We start from the raw sequence: 22,749 nt of genomic DNA, 5'->3' as shown, positions 1-22,749 counted from the left end.
CACACAGAGTGTTGCACATTGAACAAAACAGGTTCCAGCCTCACAGTCAGAAACCAGTCTGAGTGCTTCAGAACTAAAGGTGCAGACTTGCTGGGATCATCCACTACCTCACTGTAAATCTAGGGAAGACTTGATGGGATTAATCAACAAAGATCTGGACTCTGTTTGCCCACCTTGCATACCAGTGAAAGTAGAGACATGCCTTGAAGTGGATTTTTCTTTTCCTTTCTTTTCTTTTTTTTTTCTTTTCTTGTTTTTGTTTTGTTTTCTTTTTTCTTGATTGCTTTTGTTTTTATATTAGTGTGAACATTGTTTCTAATTTTTTTGTGTGTTCTGTTCTGGTTTTTATTTCATTCTTTTCTCTTTCCTTTCTGTCTTCTTTATCAGTTTCCTAAAGTTTGCATAATCTTCCATTGTCCTCCAGCCTTGCTTCTAATCTCTTCTCTTTTTCTATTTCTCTACTCCCCCAATCCCTTTTAATTTTTCATTTCTGAGGGTAAAATCGGATATTTACTGTATATAATTTTCTGGTTTGTTTTAGATTTTGTTATGTAATCACAAATCTAGTTCATCCAGTTAAAGGTGAAAAATTAATTGTTACCACATTTTGTCAGTTTCTAGGCTGTGTTTGATGCTATTGACATTGCTGATTGTACAACTTTAGCCAAGGTGACATAATTGTTCTAATCAGTTGTTCTTCTTGATATGCCAAGACTGAGATTGCCTAAGGGTAAGCAATATGCTAGGCCAGGGCCAAAGAACCAGGTACCAGGCCAAATAGGCAGCAACTTCTCATCCCCAATAAATTGAAGAGGTAGGGTCTTGCAACAGACTCAAAACCCAAAAGCCAGCTACACCAGGAAGATATTTTTGAGAAGTAGTAATTTCCTAAGGGTTCTAAATGCTAGCAATAAAGCTACTTACTATAAGCAATTTACAAGGATCAACCCAGGAATTAAATGACAAAAGCATATAGAAAATGAAGACACTGAAGCAAAATGAAACCCCAAACTTCCAGCTCACCAAAGGCAAACCCAGGGGGAAATTAGGTGGAACAATTCAAAATCCACCAACCTGGACTCTCTGAAGTAGGAACAGCAGAAGTAATGAAGCAGATGAACAAGGTTCTAGAAAAAATCAAATCAGAAATAGTTTCTCAGATAACTACAGAGATGGTGACCATAATGAATGACATAGTTAGTGACTCTAGAGGAGATACATATAAAAAAAAATAGAGCAGCTTGGGGAAATGATGAAAACCATGAATGCCCAACATAGGAAAGAAATAAAATACATGAAACAGATTCAGATACCCAGGAGATTAAAATTCCATTGAAAGTATACATAGCAGAATGAGCCAATGTGAGGACAGAACATCAGATATAGAAGACAGGATTGCAGTTAGTGATCATGAAAAGAAGGATTTAGGGCCAGACATTTAGCTCAGTGGTTCTGGCTCCTGCCTTGCAAGTGCAAGGTCCTGAGTTCGATCTCTGGTACCAAAAAGTAAAATAAAATTAAAGCAAATAAACAACAGAAACTTATTTTTAAAAAAAAGAAAAGAAAGATTTATTAAAAATAGCAAGGGACCATGAAAGATCAATCCAACAGCTGCTAGATGATGTAAAGAAGAACGTAAGATTTCTTGAAGTTGATGAAAAAGCAGGAGATAGCATAAATGATATATATAAAAAAAACCCTGCTTACAGAAGTAATGGCAGAAAACTTCCCAAGCAGGGAAAAAGAATTTGACATACAGATAGGTGAGGCATACAGAACTCCCTCAAGCCATGATCAAAAAAAATCTCCACCAAGGCAGATAATAGTCAAGATTCCAGAAATTCAACACAAGAACAGAATATTAAAAGCTGTTAGGGAAAAGAAACAAATTACCTACAAAGCAAAGCCCTTCAGAATCACAGCAGACTTCTTAACACAAACCATCAAGTCACAGAAATCTTGGAGTGAAGTATTTCAAGCCCTAAAGGAAAACAACTTCCAACCCAGACTGATTATCCCACAAAACTATCTTTCAAAATTGATGGAGAAATAAGATACTTCTATGACAAAGAACACATGAAGAAATTCATGACCAAACCAACACTACAGAATGTTCTGGAGGATATTCTAGAAAGAGAAAACAAGGACTACAACTTCATAAACCCCAACAGAATGAATCCACCAAGCAATTAAAGAGAAGGCAGGCAAGCAACTAAAGAGAAGTGGAAAAAAAGAACCAACAACAGGAAAATAACATGACAAGGCTAAATCAATACATATAAGTTATAACCATCAATGTAAATGATCTCAATTCAACAATCAAAAGAAACTGATTGGCAGAATAAATCAAGAAGCAAGATCCAACAATATGCTGCATACAAGAAACACATTTGATTCATAAATAAATTCATATTCTGAAAGTCAAAGGATGGAAAACAATACTCCATGTGACAGGAACCCAGAGAAAAGCAGGGGTAGCTATTCTGTTTGTGGATAAAGTGGATTTCAAGCCAAGCCTGATTAAGAGAGATAAAGAAAGTCATTACATCTTTGTAAAGGGTAAAATCCAAGAGGAAAAGATAACAATTGTAAATATATGTAATAAATGCCAGCACACTCAACTATATAAAACAAATATTAATGGACATGAAAAATCAAATAAGTACTAATACAATTGTAATGGGGGACTTCAATACCCCACTGTGACAGACAGATAAATTAGACAAAAAGTCAACAAAGAAATATCAGAACTGAACCAAATTTTTGAAGAAATGGACTTAGTAGATGTCTACAGAGTGTTCCACCCTGCAACATCAGAATACACATTCTTCTCAGCAGTACACATGACATTCTCCAAATAGACCACATACTAATTAATAGAACATGCTTAAGTAAATGCAAAGGAAATGAAATTATCTCATGCATAAATCAGACCGTAGTGAAATGAAATTGAAAATTAATGGCAAAAGAAACCATGAAACTTCATAAACACATGGAAATTAAACAACACCCTCCTTGAACAACCAATAGGTCACAGAGGAAATTCAAGAAGAAATCAGACAGTTTCTACAATTAAATTATAATACCAATACAATATACCAGAACTTATGCAATGCAATGAAAGCAGTCCTATAAGAGAAATTTATAGTGGGAATTCCAATATCATAAAAACAGAGGAGGCTCAAATAAACAACCTAATGTTCAACCTCAAGCTTTCTAGAACCTCAAGCTTCTAGAAAAAGAAGAGCAAAGCCCAAAGTTCATATGAGGGAAAAAATTATAAAGATCAGAGCAAAAATTAATGCAATGGAGACTAAGAAAACAATGCAAAGAATCAGTGAATCAAAGAGTTAGTTCTTTCAAAGATTAAGTAAAATTTATAAACCCTTAGCCAACTTTATCAAAAAAGTAAAGAAAAGATGCAAATCCATGCAATTAGGAATGAAAACAGTGAAATCACAACAGATCCTACAGAAATCCAGAAGATCATCAATACCTACTTTGAGAACTTGTATTCCAATAAGATGGAAAACACAAAAGAAATGGACAGATTCCTAGATACATATGAATTATCAAAGCTGAATCAAGAAGATATAAAACTTCTAAATAATTCAATACCAGTCAATGAAATTGACGATGTAATTAAGAACCTCCCAACAAAGAAAACTCCAAGTCCAGATGGATTCATTGTTCAATTCTACAAGAAATTTAGAGAAGACTTAATGCTGCTACTTCTCAAACTCTTTAATGAATTTAAAGGGAAGAAATACTCCAAAATTCATCCCTAAAAGCAAGCATTATCCTGATGCCAAAACCAGAGAAAGATCCAACCAAAAAAAGAGAACTATAGTCCTATCTCTCTAATGAACACAGATGTGAAAATCCTCAATAAGATACTGGCAAACAGAATGCAGCAAATCATCCAGAAGTTTATATACTATGACCCAGTAGGATTCATCCCAGGGATGCAGGGATGGTCCAACATATGCAAATCAATAAATATACTATAGCCTGGCCCAGAGGAAGGGGCTTCTGGGCCGCCATTCATCCTGCTGCTCCTGGCCCAGAGGTGGGGCTTCTGGGCCACTGTCCCACTGCTCCTGGTCCAGAGGAAGGGGCTTCCTGGCCACCATCTGTCCCGCCGCTCCCAGCCCAGAGGAAAGGGCTTTTGGGCCGCCTTCTGGCCCACCACTCCCAGCCAGAGGAAGGGACTTCCGGGCCACCATCCCTACTGCTGCTTCAGGCCCCTGCCTCACCTCTCCGACCTCAGAGGAGGTAAGCCAAACAGGCACCAACAGCACCCCCTTGCCCTCCCCCAGTTGAAATGAGAAAACACATAAATAAGTCTCAAAACCTGACTTCCAGATCACCTACAGCAACCCCAAAGGGAAATGAGATGGAACACTCTGATACTCAACCACCTGGACCCACTGAACTGGCAACAAAAGGGGATCTGGGAAAAATGAAATCACAAATAATTTCTCAGCTAACAGGGGAAATTGTGCCCCTAGTGCAAGACATGATTAATAAATCTAGAGAGGAGCTCAGGAACATGATGGAATCTCAACATAGGAAACAAATGGAATCCATAAAACAGATGCAAATAGATTTCCAGGACATGAAAAACTCCATTGAAAGTCTACACAGCAGAATGAGCCAAGGTGAGGACAGACTTTCAGATATAGAAGATAAGATTGCAATTAATGACCAGGAAAAGAAAAATTGCTTCAAAATTATAAGGGAACATGAGAAATCAATCCAGCAGCTGCTAGATGATGCAAAGAAGAATAACATAAGACTGATTGGAGTCAATGAAGAAACAGGAGAGAGTGGACATGACATAAAAAAACTCCTCACAGAAGTAATGGCAGAAAACTTCCCAAGCAGGGGAAAAGAGCTTGACATACAGATAAGTGAGGCATATAGGACTCCAAATAGCCTTGATCAAAAAAAATCTACACATAGGCATATAATTGTTAAGATTCCAGAAACCCAACAGAAGAACAAAGTTCTACAAGCAGTTAGAGAAAAGAAACAAATCACATACAAAGGAAAGCCCATCAGAATCACAGCAGACTTCTCAACACAAACCATCAAGGCAAGAAGAGCTTGGAGTGACATATTCCAAGCCCTAAAAGAAAACAGCCTCCAACTCAGATTGATGTACCCTGCAAAGCTACCTTTCAAAATTGATGGAGAAATAAGATACTTTCATGACAAAGAGCACCTTAGGAACTTCGTGAATACAAAACCAGCACTCCAAAAAATTTTACACAATAGCCTAGGAACAGACATTGAGGATCACAACCCCAGGAAGCAAAGCAGAATGAACCCATCTGGCATGACAAGAAATTAAATGTAAAGGGGGAGAATCCAACAAAAAGAAAAAGGCATGGCAATGATAAGTCAATATGTTTCAGTTATAACCATCAATGTTAATGGTCTCAATTCACCAATCCAAAGAAATAGACTGGCAGAATGGGTCAAGAAGCAAAATCCAACAATATGCTGCATACAAGAAACACACTTCATTCAAAAGGAAACTCATAGACTGAAAGTTAAAGGGCGGAAAACAATACTCCATGTGACAGGAACCCCAAAAAAAGCAGGAGTAGCTATCCTCTTGGCAGATCAAGTAGATTTCAAACCAACACTGATTAAGAGAGATGAAGAAGGACACTACATCCTTGTAAAGAGAACAATCCAAGAGGAAGAGATGACAATCATAAATATCTATGCACCAAACACTAGTGCACCCAACTATATAAAACAAATACTAACGGACATGAAAAGTCATATATGCACTAATACAATTGTAGTGGGGACCTCAACACCCCACTGTCACAAATAGATAGATCAACTAGACTAAAAATAAGTAATGAAATACTAGAACTCAATCGAACTCTTGAACAAATGAACTTAACAGATGTTTACAGAGTCTTCCACCCCACCAAATCAGAATACACATTCTTCTCAGCTGCACATGGGTCATTCTCCAAAACAGACCACATACTCACACATAGAACATGTTTAAGTAAGGGCAAAGAATTGAAGTTATCCCCTGTATATTATCAGATCATAGTGGGATGAAATTGGAGCTCCATAGCAAAAGAAACTCAAAAAATTTCATAAACACAGGGAAATTGAACAACACACTTCTGAATAACCAATGGGTCACAGAGGAAATTAAAGAAGAAATCAGACAGTTCCTTCAATTAAATGACAATGACAATACAACATATCGGAATCTATGGGGCACAATGAAAGCAGTCTTCCAAGGGAAATTTATAGCAGTGAATACACATATTAGGAAAACAGAATGAGCCCAATTAAACAACTTGATGCTGAACCTCAAGCTTCTAGAAAAAGAAGAGCAGGACAACCCCAAAGCTCATACAAGGGAGGAAATTATAAAGATCAGAGGAGAAATCAATGCAATGGAGACTAAGAGAACAATACAAAATCAATGAAGCCAAGAGTTGGTTCTTCAAAAGAATCAACAAAATTGACAAACCCTTAGCCAACTTTATCAGAAAAAGGAAAGAAAAGGCCCAAATCCATGCAATTAGGAATGAAAAGGGTGAAATTACAACAGACCCAGCAGAAATCCAGAGGATCATCAATACCTACTTCCAGAACCTATACACCAATAAGATGGACAACACAGAAGAAATGGACAGATTCCGAGATACATAGGAATTACCAAAGTTGAACGAAGAACCTAAAAATTCTGAACAACCCAATATCAACCAATGAAATTGAAAATGTAATTAAAAACTTACCAACTAAGAAAAGCCTGGGCCTTGATGGATTCACTGATGAATTCTACAAGACGTTTAGAGAGGAACTACTCCCACTACTGTTTAAACTCTTCAATGAAATTGAAAGGGAAGCAATACTCCCAAATTGATTCCTGGGAACAAGCATCACCTTGATCCCCAAAGCAGAGAAAGACCCAACCGAAAAGGAGAACTACAGGCCAATCTCATTAATGAACATAGATACAAAAATCCTTAATAAGATACTGGCGGCAAATACAATGCAGAAGATCATCAAGAAGGTCATACACCCTGATCAAGTGGGATTCATCCCAGGGATGCAGGGATGGTTCAACATACACAAACCAATCAATGTAATACACTATATCAATAGAGCCCAGGGCAAAAACAATGTGATTATCTCCATAGATGTAAAAAAAGCATTTGACAAAATCCAACATGCTTTTATAATAAAAACCCTACAAAAAAATGGAATAGATGGTCTCTACCTCAAACTGATAAAAGCCATCTATGAAAAACCAACAGCCAATATCATACTAAATGGTCATAAACTGAAATCCTTCACACTAAAATCTGGAACAAGACAAGGATGTCTACTATCCCCACTCTTGTTCAATATAGTTCTGGAAACATTAGCCACAGCAATCAGAGAAGAGAAAGAAATAAAAGGAATAAAGATAGGAAATGAAGAAGTCAAATTGTCATTATTTGCAGATGACGTGATACTCTATATAGAAGACCCCAAGAGCTCCACCAAAAGTCTTCTAGACTTAATAACCAAATTCAGTCAAGTATCTGGTTACAAGGTCAACACACAAAATTCAATAGCTTTCCTCTACACCAATGACAGACCCACTGAGAGAGAAATAGGGCAAACAATTCCTTTCACAATAGCATCCAAAAACCTGAAATACCTAGGAATCAACCTAATGAAAGAAATCAAAGACCTCTTCTCTGAAAACTATGGCACTCTGAAAAGAGAGATTGAAGATGATATCAGAAAATGGACAGACATCTCCTGCTCCTGGGTAGGAAGGTTTAATATAGTGAAAATGGCCATACTTCCAAAACTGCTATATAGATTCAATGCAATTCCAATTGAGACCCCAGCAGCATACTTCATGGACCTTGAGAAAACAATCCAAAAATTCATTTGGAATAAGAAGAGACCCAGAATAGCAAAAGCAATTCTGGGTAACAGAGACATAGCAGGGGGTATCACAATCCCCAACCTGCAACTCTACTACAAAGCTACTGTGATAAAAACAGCATGGTACTGGCAAAGAAACAGACCTGAGGACCAGTGGAACAGATTAGAAGATGCAGAAACAACGCCCGACACACTCAGCCATCTCATCTTTGATAAAAAAGCCAACCACCCTCACTGGAGGACAGATAGCCTCTTTAATAAATGGTGCTGGAAAAATTGGGTTTCAACTTGCCAAAGACTAAAACTAGACCTATATCTCTCACCATGCACTAAACTAAAATCAAAATGGATTAAAGATCTAAATATTAAAATAGAAATGCTGAACCAGTTGGAACAGAGGTTAGGTAGAACTCTTGAAGACATTGGTGTAGGAAAAGATTTTATGAACAAAACCTCAGTTGCCTGTGAACTAGCACAAACAATCAACAAGTGGGATCTCTTCTTATTAAAAAGCTTCTGCACAGCAAGAGAAACCACCAGCAGTGTGAAGAGACAACCCACAATATGGGAAAAAATCTTTACCTGCTTTTCCTCAGTCAAATGTCTACTATCTTGAATCTATAAAGAACTTAAAAGGGTAAGACCTCCCAAATGTAAAGACCCAATTTGAAAATGGGCATCTGAAATGAAAAGACATTTCTCAGACAAAGAAGTAGAAATAGCAAATAAATACATGAAAAATTGTTCAACATCACTGGTCATTCGAGAGATGCAAATGAAAACAACGCTGAGATTCCACTTCACTCCAGAAAGAATGGCTGCTATCATGAAATCAACCAATAACAAATGCTGGCAAGGCTGTGGGGAAAGAGGAACCCTGCTCCACTGCTGATGGGAGTGTAGACTGATGCAACTACTGGGGAAATCAGTATGGAGATACCTCGAAGAACTAGGACTGGAAGTCCCATTTGACCCTGCTATTCCACTGCTGGGGATTTTCCCCAAAGAATTAAAAGAATCATACCACAGTGATATATGTGCACCCATGTTCATAGCAGCACAGTTGGTGATAGCTAAAACTGGGAAACAGCCCAAATGCCCATCAACTGGAGACTCGATAAAGAAAATGTGGGTTTTTTTAATAAAATGGAGTACTACTCAGGCATAAAAAATGAGAAATTAGAGACATTTATAGCTAAGTGGATGCACATTGAGGCAGTACTCTTAAGTGAAATAAATAGGACACACATGTATAAATACCAAATAGTTTATCTGGTGTGAGAAACTGAAAGTATAAATAAGGACTAAATGTATAATAGGTAATGTGAAATAGGAAGAAAAGGGGCAAAGGGGAAGGAAGTGGGAGGAGTAGGGGAAAGGAAAGAAGGGAATGGAATTAATATGAGAAAATGGAAAAATAGGACCAAAATCTTTGTAAATAGGGAGGAATGGAGGGGCTGAAGGGAGGGCTGGGCAAAGATGGAAAACAAGAACCAAGAGAGATTATGTAAAGGTGCAAATTTCCAATGATGAATGTCATTATATTGTATACCTAAAATGTACCAATGAGTAGAATGAATAATCGATAATGCAAAATAGGAAGAAAAGGTCCAAAGGGGTAGGGGTAGTGGGAAGGGCAGGGGAAAGGAAAGAAGGGAAAGGAAAAATGATGAGAAATGGAAAAAATGGAAATAAAGTCTTTGTAAATAGGGAAGGGTGGAGGGGGTGAAGGGAGGGTTAGGACTGGGGAAAAAATAAGAACCAAGATGCATCATGTAAAGGTACAAGTTCCCAATGAGAAATGTAATTGTGTTGTATACCTAAAATGTACCAATAAAAGAATTTAAGAAAAATAAATAAATAAATGTAATATACCATATTAATAGAGCCAAGCACGAAAACCATATGATCATCTCAATAGATGCAGAAAAAGCATTTGACAAGGTCTAACACCCATTCATAATAAAATGCTACAGAAAATTGGAATAGATAGTCTTTATATCAATCTGATAAAAGCTGTCTATGACAAACCAACAGCTAACATCATACTAAATGGACAAAAACTGAAAGCTTTCACTCTAAAATCAGGAACAAGACAAGAATGTCCACTGTCACAACTCTTTTCAATATTGTTCTGGAAACATTAGCCAGAGCAATTAGACAAAGAAAAAAATAAAAGGAATAAGGATAGGAAAGGAAGAAGTTAAATTATCATTATTTGTGGATGACACGGTACTCTAAATAGAAGACCCCAAGAACACTACCAAAAGACTTCTAGGTTTAATAACCAAATTCAGTAGCATAGCTGGATACAAAGTCAACACTCAAAAATCAATAGCCTTCCTGTACATGAATAACAAACTGAGAGAGGAATTAGGGAAACAATGGCTTTCAAAATAGCATCCAAAACATGACACACCTAGGAATCAATCTAATAAAGGAAGTAAAAGACCTCTACATTAAAAACTATAGAACTCTGAAAAGGACGTTGAAGAAGATATCAGAAAATGAAAAGATATCCCTTATTGTTGGGTAAGAACAACCAATATAGTGAAAATGGCCATACTTCTAAAAATTGATATACAGATTTAATGCAATCCTGATCAAAATTCCAAAAGCATATCTCATAGAATTAGAGAAAACAATCCTAAAATTTGTTTGGAACCAGAAGAGACCTAGAATAGCAAAGGCAATTCTGGGCAACAAAGGCAAAGCAGGGGCATCACAATCCCTGACTTGAAATTACACTACAAAGCTACTGTGATAAAAACAGATGGTACTGTCCAAAAAACAGACCTGAGGATCAACAGAACAGAATAGAAGATGAAGAAACAACTCTGGACATACTCAGCCACCTAATCTTTGACAAAGGAACCAAACACCTTCACTAAAAGAAAGATAGCCTCTTTAATAAATGGTGCTGGAAAAACTGGCTTTCTACTTGCTGAAGATTAAAACTAGACCCATATCTTTCACCATGCACTAAACTAAAATAGAATTGGATCAACCGGGCATGGTGGCACATGCCTATAATCCCAACACTCAGGTGGGTGCAGCAGGAGGATCATCGTGAGTTTGAGGCCAGCCAGGCCAGCCTGGAATATATAGTGAATTCAAGGCCAGCCTGAACTACATAATGAGAACCTGTTTCAAAAAACCAAAAAAAAAAAAAAAAAAAAAAAAAAAAGAAATGGATCAAAGTTCTAAATATTAACAGAAACACCAGCTGATCCGCTTCTCCGGAGGGATGGCAGCTCCACTTCTTCGCGCACAGTTACCCACGGAGGCACCAGCTTCATCACCTACGGTAGCTACGCTGGATGCGTCAAGGACTGGGATTTCAGATACACTTTCATTAAAGAATGAGTTCTTCAATTCTCCTCCAAGAAAAACTGTTCAATTTGGTGGAACTGTGAGAGAAGTCTTGCTGAAATACAAAAAGGGTGAAACAAATGACTTTGAGTTGTTGAAGAACCAGCTGTCAGATCCAGATCATTAACTGGGTGCTGGAATTCCGCTCTTCTATCACGTACTTGACAAAAGACTGAGCACCTTATCAGCATTCTGTTGCAGTTGCCTTGGTTGAACACAAGTCAAACAGTGGTGGAGGAGTATTTGGCTTTTCTTGGTAAACTGGGGTCAGCACAGACTGTCTTCCTTAGACCATGTCTCAGCATGATTGCTTCTCATTTTGTACCTCCCCAAGTTATCACTAAGGAAGGTGACACAGATGTTTAAGATTCTGATGATGAAGATGATAATCTTCCTGCAATTTTTGACACACCATAGAGCCTTGCAAATAATAGCAAGATATATCCCATCGACACCGTGGTTTCTTATGCCAATACTGGTAGAAAAATTTCTGTTTGTTAGAAAATCAGAAAGAACATTGGAATGTTACATTCATAATTTACTAAGGATAAATGTCCATTTTCCAACCTTAAGGCATGAAATTCTAGAGCTATGTTATTGAAAAGCTTCTCAAGTTGGATGTGAATGCATCAAGGTAGGATATTGAAGATGCTGAGGAGAGAGCAGCTCAAGCTTGCGGTGAGGCAGATTCCATGGAAGGATTGTTTATTATGAATGAAGATGAAGAAGGTGAACATGAAACAAAGGCTGGTTCTGAGCAGCTTGGTCAGATGGTCCATCCTGTAGCTGGATGCCTGGACATTCTGCTGTCCTTGCTTTTGTCCTATATCAAGGACATCTGCTATGTGGATGGTAAGATTGATAACAACAAAGCAAGGATTTATATCGTGATTTGATAGCCATCTTTGACAAACTCCTGTTGCCCACCCATGCCTCCTGCCATGTACAGTTTTTCATGTTTTACCTCTGTAGTTTCAAATTGGGATTTTCAGAATTTTTGGAACATCTCTGGAAAAAATTACAGGATCCAAATAATCCTGCCATCATCAGGCAAGCTGCTGGAAATTATATTGGGAGCTTTTTGGCAAGAGCTAAATTTGTTCCTCTTATTACTGTAAAGTCGTGCCTCAATCTTTTGGTTGACTGGCTGCACCTTAATAACCAGGATTCAGGAGCAAAGGCTTTTTTGTAAGGTTGCACTCCATGGCCCATTTTATTCAGCCTGCCAAGCTGTGTTCTACACCTTTGTTTTTAGACACAAGCAGCTTTTAGATGGAAACCTGAAAGAAGGGTTAAGGTACCTTCAGAGTCTAAATTTTGAACATATAGTGATGAGCCAGCTAAACCCGCTGAAGATTTGCCTGCCGTCGGTGGTTAACTTTTTTGCTGCTATCACAAATAAATACCAGCTAGTCTTCTCCTGCACTATCACTGAGAGGAACAGTCGGCAGATGCTACCAGTTATTAGAAATATGGCCGGAGGGGACTCAGTGCAGACCTGCACAAAGCCACTCAACACCTTCTTCCCCTTTGATCCTTGTGTGCTTAACAGGTCAAAGAAACTCATCGACCCAATTTATCAGACATGGGAGGACATGAGTGCTGAAGAGCTTCAGGAGCTTAAGAAACCCATTAAAAAGGAAATGGTAGAAGATGAAGGTAATGATTTGTTGAAAGGCGAAGTGCCTCAGAATGATTCCGTGATTGGGATTACACCAAGCTCCTTTGATGCACATTTCCGAAGTCCTTCCAGTAGTGTGGGCTTCCCATTGGTGGTATACATGCCCAGCCAGTCCCCGCTTATCTCAAGAATTTGTGATTGAGGTGCATTGCTCTTCCTGGTGTGGTCTTTGGTGCCCAGGCTCGTACTGTTTTGGCACTGACTGGACTACAGTATAGACTGTGGAGTCTACTTAGACTCCACCTAGCATCTGATAGACACTTTTTTAAATGTTTTCTTTTTATTCTCCCTTTATAGACAAAAGGAAAAGACTATTATGTGCAATATTTTATAGAAGGGTTATGATAAATGTTGAAGACTGCTAGTTAGTTTAATGTGTATCTTTTTTAAATGTTGTTGTATAATTTTTAGTATCAGCATTAGCCCATTTTAATAAAAGGCCTTTTTAAACATAGGTTCTTTTTGGAGCTATAGTCACAAGACTTTTTTGGTCTGATTTCAGTGAAAAAATCCTCCAGGATAAATACTCGATTTAAAAACTAGAATGTTTATTTTGGCTGTGTTGTTTACTTTCTGCTGTAATTGTATTTGTGTGTTGGGACTTTACTGAGTTCAGAGATGATGAAGGAAAGTGGGGAGATGCCGGAATTGACCTGAGAGGCTACATTTGAGCTGGCATTGATGAAGCTCTCCAGGGAATTCCAAGGACTTCCAAGGACCATAGATGACAGGAGGGAAGAGAGAAGGCATTTATGGAAACAGGGTCAGACAGATGATTTACTTACTCAGTGTAAAAATGGATTTGGAAGAAAAGCGGAAGTCAGGTAAATGTAATTTGTGTTGACAAAGTGGGTTGGGCTTTTGTAAAACACACCAAACACTGCCTCACCCTTCGACTCCCAAGCATTCTATTAGAATTGAATCTGCCAATTTGCACCAGTTACATTTGGTTTTGACCAGTATCATTTGGTTATTTTGAAATGTTTCTTGATTATTTGGTGGAATGGTTGCTGTCCACAATAGGCTGAAGTTACTCCTGCTGATCTGTCTAATGGATATGCATATCATCGATTCGGCCTGATGAAACCCTTCTGGAGCAAGTCTCCATATTTTTATAATATACCCTGAGAGAGAGGAGTCTTAGCCTTGCTTTGAACAACTTTGTGCAAGTGCTTCCAGAGGCACTTTGTTTGTTTGTTTGTTTTTGGTACCGGGGATCGAACTCAGGTCCTTGGCTTGTGAGGCAGGTGATGGAACCACTGAGCTAAATCCCTGGCCCTTCCAGAGGCACTTTCAACCTCAACTATGTTTCCCTTTTGTTCCTTACGTGTATACTTTGTATATTTACGAAGATAATCAATCATCTTTAAGCATATTTATTTATCTGCTATGTCTATTTATTTAAAGGCAAGCAGTATTTTCTTGATCACAAATATTTTGTAGTATTGCCTAAGGCTCTTGTGTATACTCTTGTATAATTACATTGATGGCAATGTAGAGTTTGAATTTCAGTCTGTAAATAATCATTTTGAAAAAGGAAATTTTTATTGCTTTAAAAGATTTTGGGTCCTCGCTTCAGCAGCACTTACACCAAAAGGTTTTGGATATTTATGACATTTTCCTTTGGTGACTTGATTCAAAGTCATTTGAGAACCATTAAGGTTCTGTTTTTTTTTTTTTAACTGCTGATAGAAACATGGATTTTTGTACATTGGATAAAGTAAGTAAATGAAATTGTATCCACAGAAATTGGGAGGAAGTGGGTGGGGTCTTTGTGGCTTGGGAAGTAGTTATAATACAGAAGAATACATTTATTTACAAATAAGTCTTAATTTTAAAGGGGATTGAGGAAAATATCCATTGCAAAAATAAAACTATATGGGTAATTTGGAACTTTCATTCTTATGTCAGAAAAGAGGAGTACCTTAATAAAGACTTTTCACATAGTAAAAAAAAAAAGAATATTAACAGAAGCACTTAATCTGCTGGAAGATAGAATAGGTAGAACTCTCAAAGATATTGGTGTGGCCAAAGACTTTATGAACAAAACCCAGATCACGCAGGAACTATCACAAAGAATCAATAACTGGGACTTCAGCTTATTGAAAAGCTTTTGCACAGCAAGAGAAACCACCAACAGGGCAAAGAGACAACTCACTTTGTGGAAAAAAATTTTGCCAAAATTTTGTCTGTCCCTCAGACAAAGGACTAATATCTAGAATAAATAAAGAACTAAAAAATATCAGACCCTCAAATATAAAGACCCAATCCAAAAATGGCATCTGAAATGAATTGACACTTCTCAGATGAAGAAGTAGAAATAGCAAATAAATATATGAAAAAATGTTCAACATCACTGGTCTTTCAAGAAATGCAAATGAAAACAATGCTGAGATTCCACCTCTCTCCACAAAGAATGGCTGTTATCAAGAAATCATCCAATAACAAATACTGACAAGGCTGTGAGGAGAAAGAAACCCTTCTCCACTGTTGGTGGGAGTGCAGACTGGTGCAACCACTGTGGAAATCACAGTGGAGATTTCTCAAAGAACTAACAATGGAGGTTCCATTTGACCCAGCTATTCCCTTCTTAGTATTTTCCAGAAAGAATTAGAAGCATTCTACCACAGTGATATATGCATACACATGTATAGTGGCACAATTTGTAATAGCTAAATCTTGGAAACAGGTCAAATGCCCATCAACTGACAAATGAATAAAGATGATGTGGGGTTTTTTTCTACAATGGAATGCTACTCTGCCATAAAGAAGGATGAGCTTCAGACATTTATAGCTAAATGGATGCACCTTGAGACCATACTCTTAAGTGAAATAAATCAGACACACATGTTGTGAGAAACTGAGAGTGGAAATGAGGACTAAAAGGTATAGTAGATATTGGGAAATGGGAAGAAAATGTTCAAATGAGAAGGGGAACAAGGGAGGGGGGAGGAGGAATGGAAAGAAGGGACATGAAAAAGAGAAAATAGAAGGAAAAAATGGAAACAAAGCCTTTGTGTATAAGGAAGGGAAGAAAGGTTGAAGGGGGAAATGGGAAAAAAGTAGAAGCAAGATATATCAGGTACAGATACAAATTCCCTATGATGAATGTTATCATTATGTCTATCTAACATGTACCAAGAAATGTTTTGTTTCAAAAAAAAAGAGAAAGAAAGAAAGAAAGAAAGAAAGAAACTAGAGCCAACATATCATCAGTTGGAACAGGCAGGATTGATTGATTGATTATTTTGTAGTACTGGAGATTCTTAAACACAGGACATTCTCACTGCTACATGTTCAGTTTTTTTTTTTTTTTTGAGACAAAGTCTTACTAAATTTCCCAGGCTGAGCTCAAATTTGCAGTCTTCCTAACTCAGCCTCCCAGAGTGCTGGAATTACAAGCATATGCTACCACGCCTGGCTGAACACACAAGTTTTAAAGTGGAAAATGTGTGGGTGCGTGTGTGCATGTTGTGAGTGAGTGGCATCCTGTCTGGGAAAGGAGTTCTGTCCACGGTGTCAGAGAGGGAAAGACACTTCTGCCTCTACTCCCGTAGCTATACGCTTCACTGTGAATGCACTCTCTCTGGAGTCTCAACTTATCTCCTCCATCTTGGATGCCAACATCACACCATGCAAACAATGAGGAACATTTGGTGCTTTCTCCACTGCTGATACTGGGTCAGAACTCATTCCTTCCAGATAATGCTGAATAATCTGAAAGACTACTCCAGAAAGACCCCCAAGGGGGCCTGGCACCAGTGAACACCACCTGGCACTGCAGCTGTGAGAAGGGAAGATGCCACCTGCTGCCTTGCTTCATGTGGCACTCGCATAAGTTTTAGAAGCTGAGCAAGAGTTGGAAAGCCAATCTGAGTGGCTTAAAAAGTACTGACAAAACTTACAGGTGGCAAAGAAGTAAAGTAGAGATCTCATATTTTCATCTATTATTATTTTGTTAAAATCTTTCACAATGAGTACATATTCAAATAAGACTCCTCAATTTTTAAAGATTCATCTTTAAGCCAGGTGTTGGTGGTGCATGCCCTTAGTCCTAGCACGCTGGGGGGCTAAGGTGAGAGAATTTTGAATTTGAGCCCAGCCTGGGCAACTTAGTGACCCTGTCAAACATGTACTAATAAAAAAAATAAAAATTGGAAAACATTTTAAAATAAATTTAAAAGAATAGAAAAGAACCAGTAGTAGCTCAGTGGGAAGGCCTTGGGTTCAGACCCCAGTACTGCAAAAACAAACAAAACCCAACCTCTTAATTTACATCTTAGAAACAGCTTGGCTAGTCCTATAAATATTTCCAATCTGGCGTTTGGTGGGACTGTTGATCAGTGGTGTGACTATTATTCTAGTTTCCTCAGCTAGATCTCCTTCACTCCATGGGCCAAAATTTGACCGAAGAAATGGCCCAGGAAACAATGACAGCTCAGGAGCAGCACATACACTTAGATCTCATTGGCCTCTGAAGAAATGGCTAATGCAAGACCAGGCAGGAGAAGTATACGTTATTATGCCAGAAAAGAAAATGACCATTTATGTTGAAGGGGGACATGGGAGTCCATTTGTAGTGTCTCTTGCTGAACAAACTGGGGTAATTTTGGTATTGACAGTAATGGATTATAATCCACTTAATAAAAAAAACAGGGACCCATAATAAATAAACAGGAATAAGTCATCACTCTAATTTAAAGTGGAATGCCAAAGAACAAATGGAGAAGAAATGTGATCTTTATAAATCACCATTTTCCGGCTGTGATGGTAATAACTGATTAGGGAAGAATCACCACTGTATGCTAACACTACTGGGTAAAAGCTTGATGAAGATAAAATATTTAAGTGCACAATATCCCTACATATTATTCATTTATTACAAAAGGAGAAACCTGGTAGGTATCACCTCAAGCAAGCCATCCAAGTTTATACCACCAAGAAGGTGGCAAAGTGGTATCAATGCCCCTTGTCTGATGCTGAGGGTACAAGATCACTAATGTAATATTTCTGGCAAAAGTGATCAGAGTCCCATCATGCGGACATATGAGTGAGTCCTAACTGAGGGACACTGTGTAGGGTAGTTGGCAAGCACACTTCAAAAATATCAGTGGCATGGGCCAGGGATTTAGCTTGGTGGTTCTGCCGCCTGCCTGGCAAGCACAAGGTCCTGAGTTCGATCCTCGTTATCCCCCCAAATATATATATCAGTGGCATAAAATCAAAGAGAGACAAAGGAAGCCCTCCAGATGGAAGGAGGCTAGAGAGACAGCACAACACATCATAATGCCTGATCCTGAGTCAGACCCTGAACGAGGACCCTGCATATAGTATTGTGTCCACATTAAATTCCTCACTTGGCAAGTGCACGGCATCAGTGTCAGAGCATCTGTCACTGGAAATACACACAGAGGTCCTTCAGAATGAGGGGACATGATGTCTCTAACTCACCCTCCAACAACTTGGAAAAAACAGCACGTGAGGATGCACACACACACACACATCTGGAGAGACACTAATAAAGCCAATGAGGCAATATGCTAATAATTAGTGAAGCTGGGGGGAGGGGATGGAGGAGTTCTTCATGAAATTTTTGCAATTTTTCTGTTAAATGTCAAAATAAAAGTTTTGGAGAAAAAAGAATTTCAAAATAAAAGTGAACACTGAAAAGAAAAAATTCAAAAACGTCTTTCTTTAATACTTCTTCATTTCTCCTTTGCCTCCCCCCTCATTCAGGTAGTCATCAGTTTACTTGGGTTCCTGTCATAACCTTACAGCAGCCTCTTGCCTGCAATTCTCCCATTCCTGTGATCTAGTGGGCACACTGCCAACACACCCCACATATTCACACTCCCCAAATACCTAGCATCCCTGGCTTATGCCTTGACAACCTCTCTGTATTACTTTTCTCAGAACATCTAATTCTTCTTGCAATCAAAGGTCTTCACTGGCCTCATCACTCTGATTTTTGCAACATTATCATTTGATTTGGAAAATATTCGTTGACTGGTTATGTCTGGGAAATGAATAATAGCAATCTCCAGGCTCTGTCCTAAGGAGTTTGCATTGTAGGAGGAGACAACTCACACATAGAACAAATGAGGTAAACACAGATTAAATAATTTCAGACTGGGATTAGAGCAATGAGCAAGTAAGTGAGCTTATTTACAGGGGAAGATAAGCAGGGCAAGGCCTTCCTTTAGGCTGAAAACAGTTGGGCAAGAAGGAGGGAGAAGAGAGAAAAAGAAAAGACTTTGGGACAGTCACAGTCAAGGGCATCGTGCTCATAAACAGGACTCTAGGTGGCACAAGATAAAGACTAGAAGAGATCTGGTCTTTCTTCCTGGTTTTTGACACAAAGTTCTTTTACACTTGGAATTTCTTGAATGATAGGAGAGACTTCATTATGCTAAAGAAGTGACTCAGGTGGGTGGCTGGATAGGGACTGGGTGGGAGCAGATCTCCAGGAAGGCCAGTTCTATGAAGGCCAGTTCCAGAGTCAGTGCTTTGGGAGGAGGGGGACTGGAGATTGAGTTCAATCATATCACTCGTGATTTAAGCATCCAAGGATAGGAAACAGAACTCAGATAAATCTCTGGACTCTGAGATGCAGTGGAGCTTCTTGAACAGGAAACATCAATGTGCAGGGAGGATGCTGTACCCTGGCTCCTCGGGAGCAGAGCACTGAGGCTGTGAGGCCGGGACTCTCCCAGGCCTTGCTGAAGCAAGAAACAGTGAGGATCCCAGACAGATAACTCTTTAACATAAAAATAGGAGCAAAAAGCAGCTTTTAATGATCCTGGCAGCTCAGCGGGTGACTCCTGTCAGTCTCCAGAGCCCCAGTAGAAGTTTGCACTTCCTTATATACCTCTTTTTACATCTACAAGGCTTAATTTCATTGGAGTTTCCCTGGGAATACAGCAAGTAGGATTTACAAAAAGCAGACCAGTGGAGAGGGGCACAGCAAAGAGTTCTGGCAGGACTTTCTGAGTCCATTACACTTCTTTGGTGACAAATTACAGAAGTTGTCATGGCTGCTCAGGTACATTCTACAAAGAGCATAGTTACCTAGTTAACCCATAGTTACCTAATACAGAGTTAGCTCATAGTTGCACCATTCCATATGGAGGACTGGTCTCCTTTTTCATTGCCTAATGAGCTCTTCCATCTGGCTGTTTGAGTTGTGTTCTTCGTAGTAAAACTTTAATAGTAAGTAGAGCACTTCTTGAGTTCTGTGAGTGATGTCAGTGAATTACTGCACCTGGGAGACTGTAAAGCACCTGAATGTGTAACTGGTTAGTCTGACGCGCAGGGAGACTGAAGACCCCACTAGTACTGTGCAGCCCTTGGAGCTAGTGTCTGAGATGAGGGCAGTCACATGGAGGATGAGCCTTTCGCCTGTGGGGCCCAAAAGTAAATCTGGCGGTTACTATCAGAATTGTATTGAAGTGCTCTAAATTGGGGTGGAAATAAAATCAGTGTAAAAATGCCTGATCATGCAGGGCCTTCTAGACCATAATAATGAGGTTGGATTTCATTCCAAATACAATGCTAAGTGGTTCCAGTGCCTGGCTTGAAAGTGCAACGTCCCGAGTTTGATTCCTGGTACCATAAAAAAGTTAAAGCAAATACAATGCTAAGCCATGTGAAGATTTTTTTCTCACCAGAGAATGGGTTAATTTTCAATAAATTCTCTCTGGTTGCAGTATGGAGCCGGGCAAGCACTGCAGCAAGAAGACTAGCTCACAAGGCTTTTGCAGTGACCTAGCCAAGAAATGATCATGGCTTGAGCTAGAGGGGAGGAGAGGTGAGAAGCATGAAAACCCAAGACACCATTTTTTAGCTGAAGGAATTGGCTAAAGGACTGGCAAAAGATAGTTAGAGAAATAATGAAGTCATGGGGGACACCCAAATTTCTGATGGGGAAACCTAGGAGAGGAATAGTTTCAGGAGAGAAAGTCAGAGTTATAACCTTGGTTTGGGGCTCAGTGGGTTTGAGGTCCAATAAGAGATGTGGGGTGTTAGATCTGCAGCACTCTACAGCCTTATCAGGTTACTTCAGTCATCCTCGTGCTGTATGCCATGACTCCATATAACATATGGTGATCGTTCCTCCACATCTGCACAAGTGCTTTCCATGCCTTCACCTTGTACAGTATTGCCTATTTTCCCATCACTAGGACAAAACATCCAACACCCACAATTTAAAGAAAGAGAGGTTTATTTGGCTCACAGTTTCTCATGGGTTCAATGCAAAGTTGGCTGGCTCCAAGGCAAGAGATAGCACTGTGAAAGGGCCTGGCCAAGGACTGCTGCTCATCCCATGGCAGCCAGGAAGCAGAGTGAAGGGGAGCTGGGGACAAGAACATGCCCTTCCAGGTCACACCCCCAGTGACCTGCCTCTTCCCACCAGGCCCACCTCCTAACAGCACATCCAGCTATGAACTCATCAGTGGGATCATTTACTGATGAGTATGGTGCCCCCAAGACCCAATCTCCTTCCAAAAGCCCCAACTCTGAACACATGAAACTTTTTTGGAATATTTATATCTAAACCATAACAACCCCTTACTTCGCTTAGAAAAATTCTTTGCCTTTCAAGATTTAGCTCACTGCCTTTCTCCACTATCCTGCCCATATTCCTATTTCTGCAGCCTAAAGAGAAAGCAGGAGGTCTTTGGGTGATTTAACTCCTCACCATCTTGAAAAATGGTCTGTCTTTACTCTACACAGGCCTAGTCAGCTCTATTAGATTGTAAGCTCCCTATGGGCCATTTCTTTACACAGCTCTTCCATTCCCCATAAGCCTTTAGTGATTTATGCACCCTTAAATTCAAAGGGAATTAACTAGCATATTTACACAAAATAAGATGGATGATTCAATGGGAAGAAGATGAAAAACAAATGTTTTTGCCTTCTAAAAGAGTTTTAAGACAATCCGTTTAGCTATCCACAAGTCTAAGGATTAACTGTGTTGGCGATTTTTAATAAAAGTGAGTTGTGCAGCACTGCCTGTGTCTGCCAGGCCAAAACATTTGCTTCACTTTTGAAATGCACATCTCTTGTGAAAGGTGAATTAATCTACACAAACATGCCCTGGATCCTGTTGTTCAGAATCCATATAGATCTGTTACTATCTACACTAAAAATCTACTTGCACAACTCTGTTTATAGAAAAAAGGAATATGTATTTCAATACCCAGTGTTTTGGTTGTACTCTTGATATATTTAAAGGTGACTCTTGGATTTCAGTGCACAGCTTACACAATAAAATTGCACTGTATGGTAAAAAATAAAATAAAAGAATTGTGAAAAGTGAATGGTGGCAGGACTTAGTGAAACTGGTGCATGAAACTCAGTACATTTTACCATTAATTAAAGCTGTTGATTCAAGAACTCCTGCAGATATTGTATCTTTCGAGCTTGCTGAGGCTTGAAACATGCCTGGGACAAGAGCTCTGGCTGGCATTAGGAAGAACTGGGACAGGACAGCTGGAAGGCTGAATGCAGCAAATATGGATCAGTTATGAAATGCAGCTCAATGAGGAGCAGGGGAACAGGCGGCTAGTGGAAGGCCCCACGGTGCCTTCGAGATCTACTTGTATTTAGCATCTTCATTAATGGCTGCACTCAAGCCTTCCACGTTTTGTTAATAACATTTTTTGGTGGGTACTAAATTAGGAAGTGCAGCAGACATCATTGAGGACAGAAAAGTAATACAGGTGGATCTAAAGAGATTAGACATATGACTAGAAATTGTCACGATG

The 22,749-nt window shown here is 39.0% G+C and overlaps 1 protein-coding gene and 1 pseudogene across 1 annotated transcript in view; one reads left to right on the top strand and one right to left on the bottom strand.

Moving 5' to 3' along the window:
- Window positions 1-22,749, bottom strand: part of Scd5 (stearoyl-CoA desaturase 5) — a 165,214-nt gene that overhangs the window by 61,989 nt on the left and 80,476 nt on the right. The window lies entirely within an intron of this gene.
- On the top strand, window positions 11,120-13,171 carry LOC106009653 (RNA polymerase I-specific transcription initiation factor RRN3 pseudogene; annotated as a pseudogene).

Source organism: Heterocephalus glaber, unplaced genomic scaffold, assembly GCF_053883595.1.
Source record: "Heterocephalus glaber isolate CG9 unplaced genomic scaffold, H.glaber_assembly_v1.0 deba00000071, whole genome shotgun sequence".
NCBI classification, from domain to species: domain Eukaryota; kingdom Metazoa; phylum Chordata; class Mammalia; order Rodentia; family Bathyergidae; genus Heterocephalus; species Heterocephalus glaber.
This window is presented reverse-complemented; position numbering and strand designations above follow the sequence as displayed.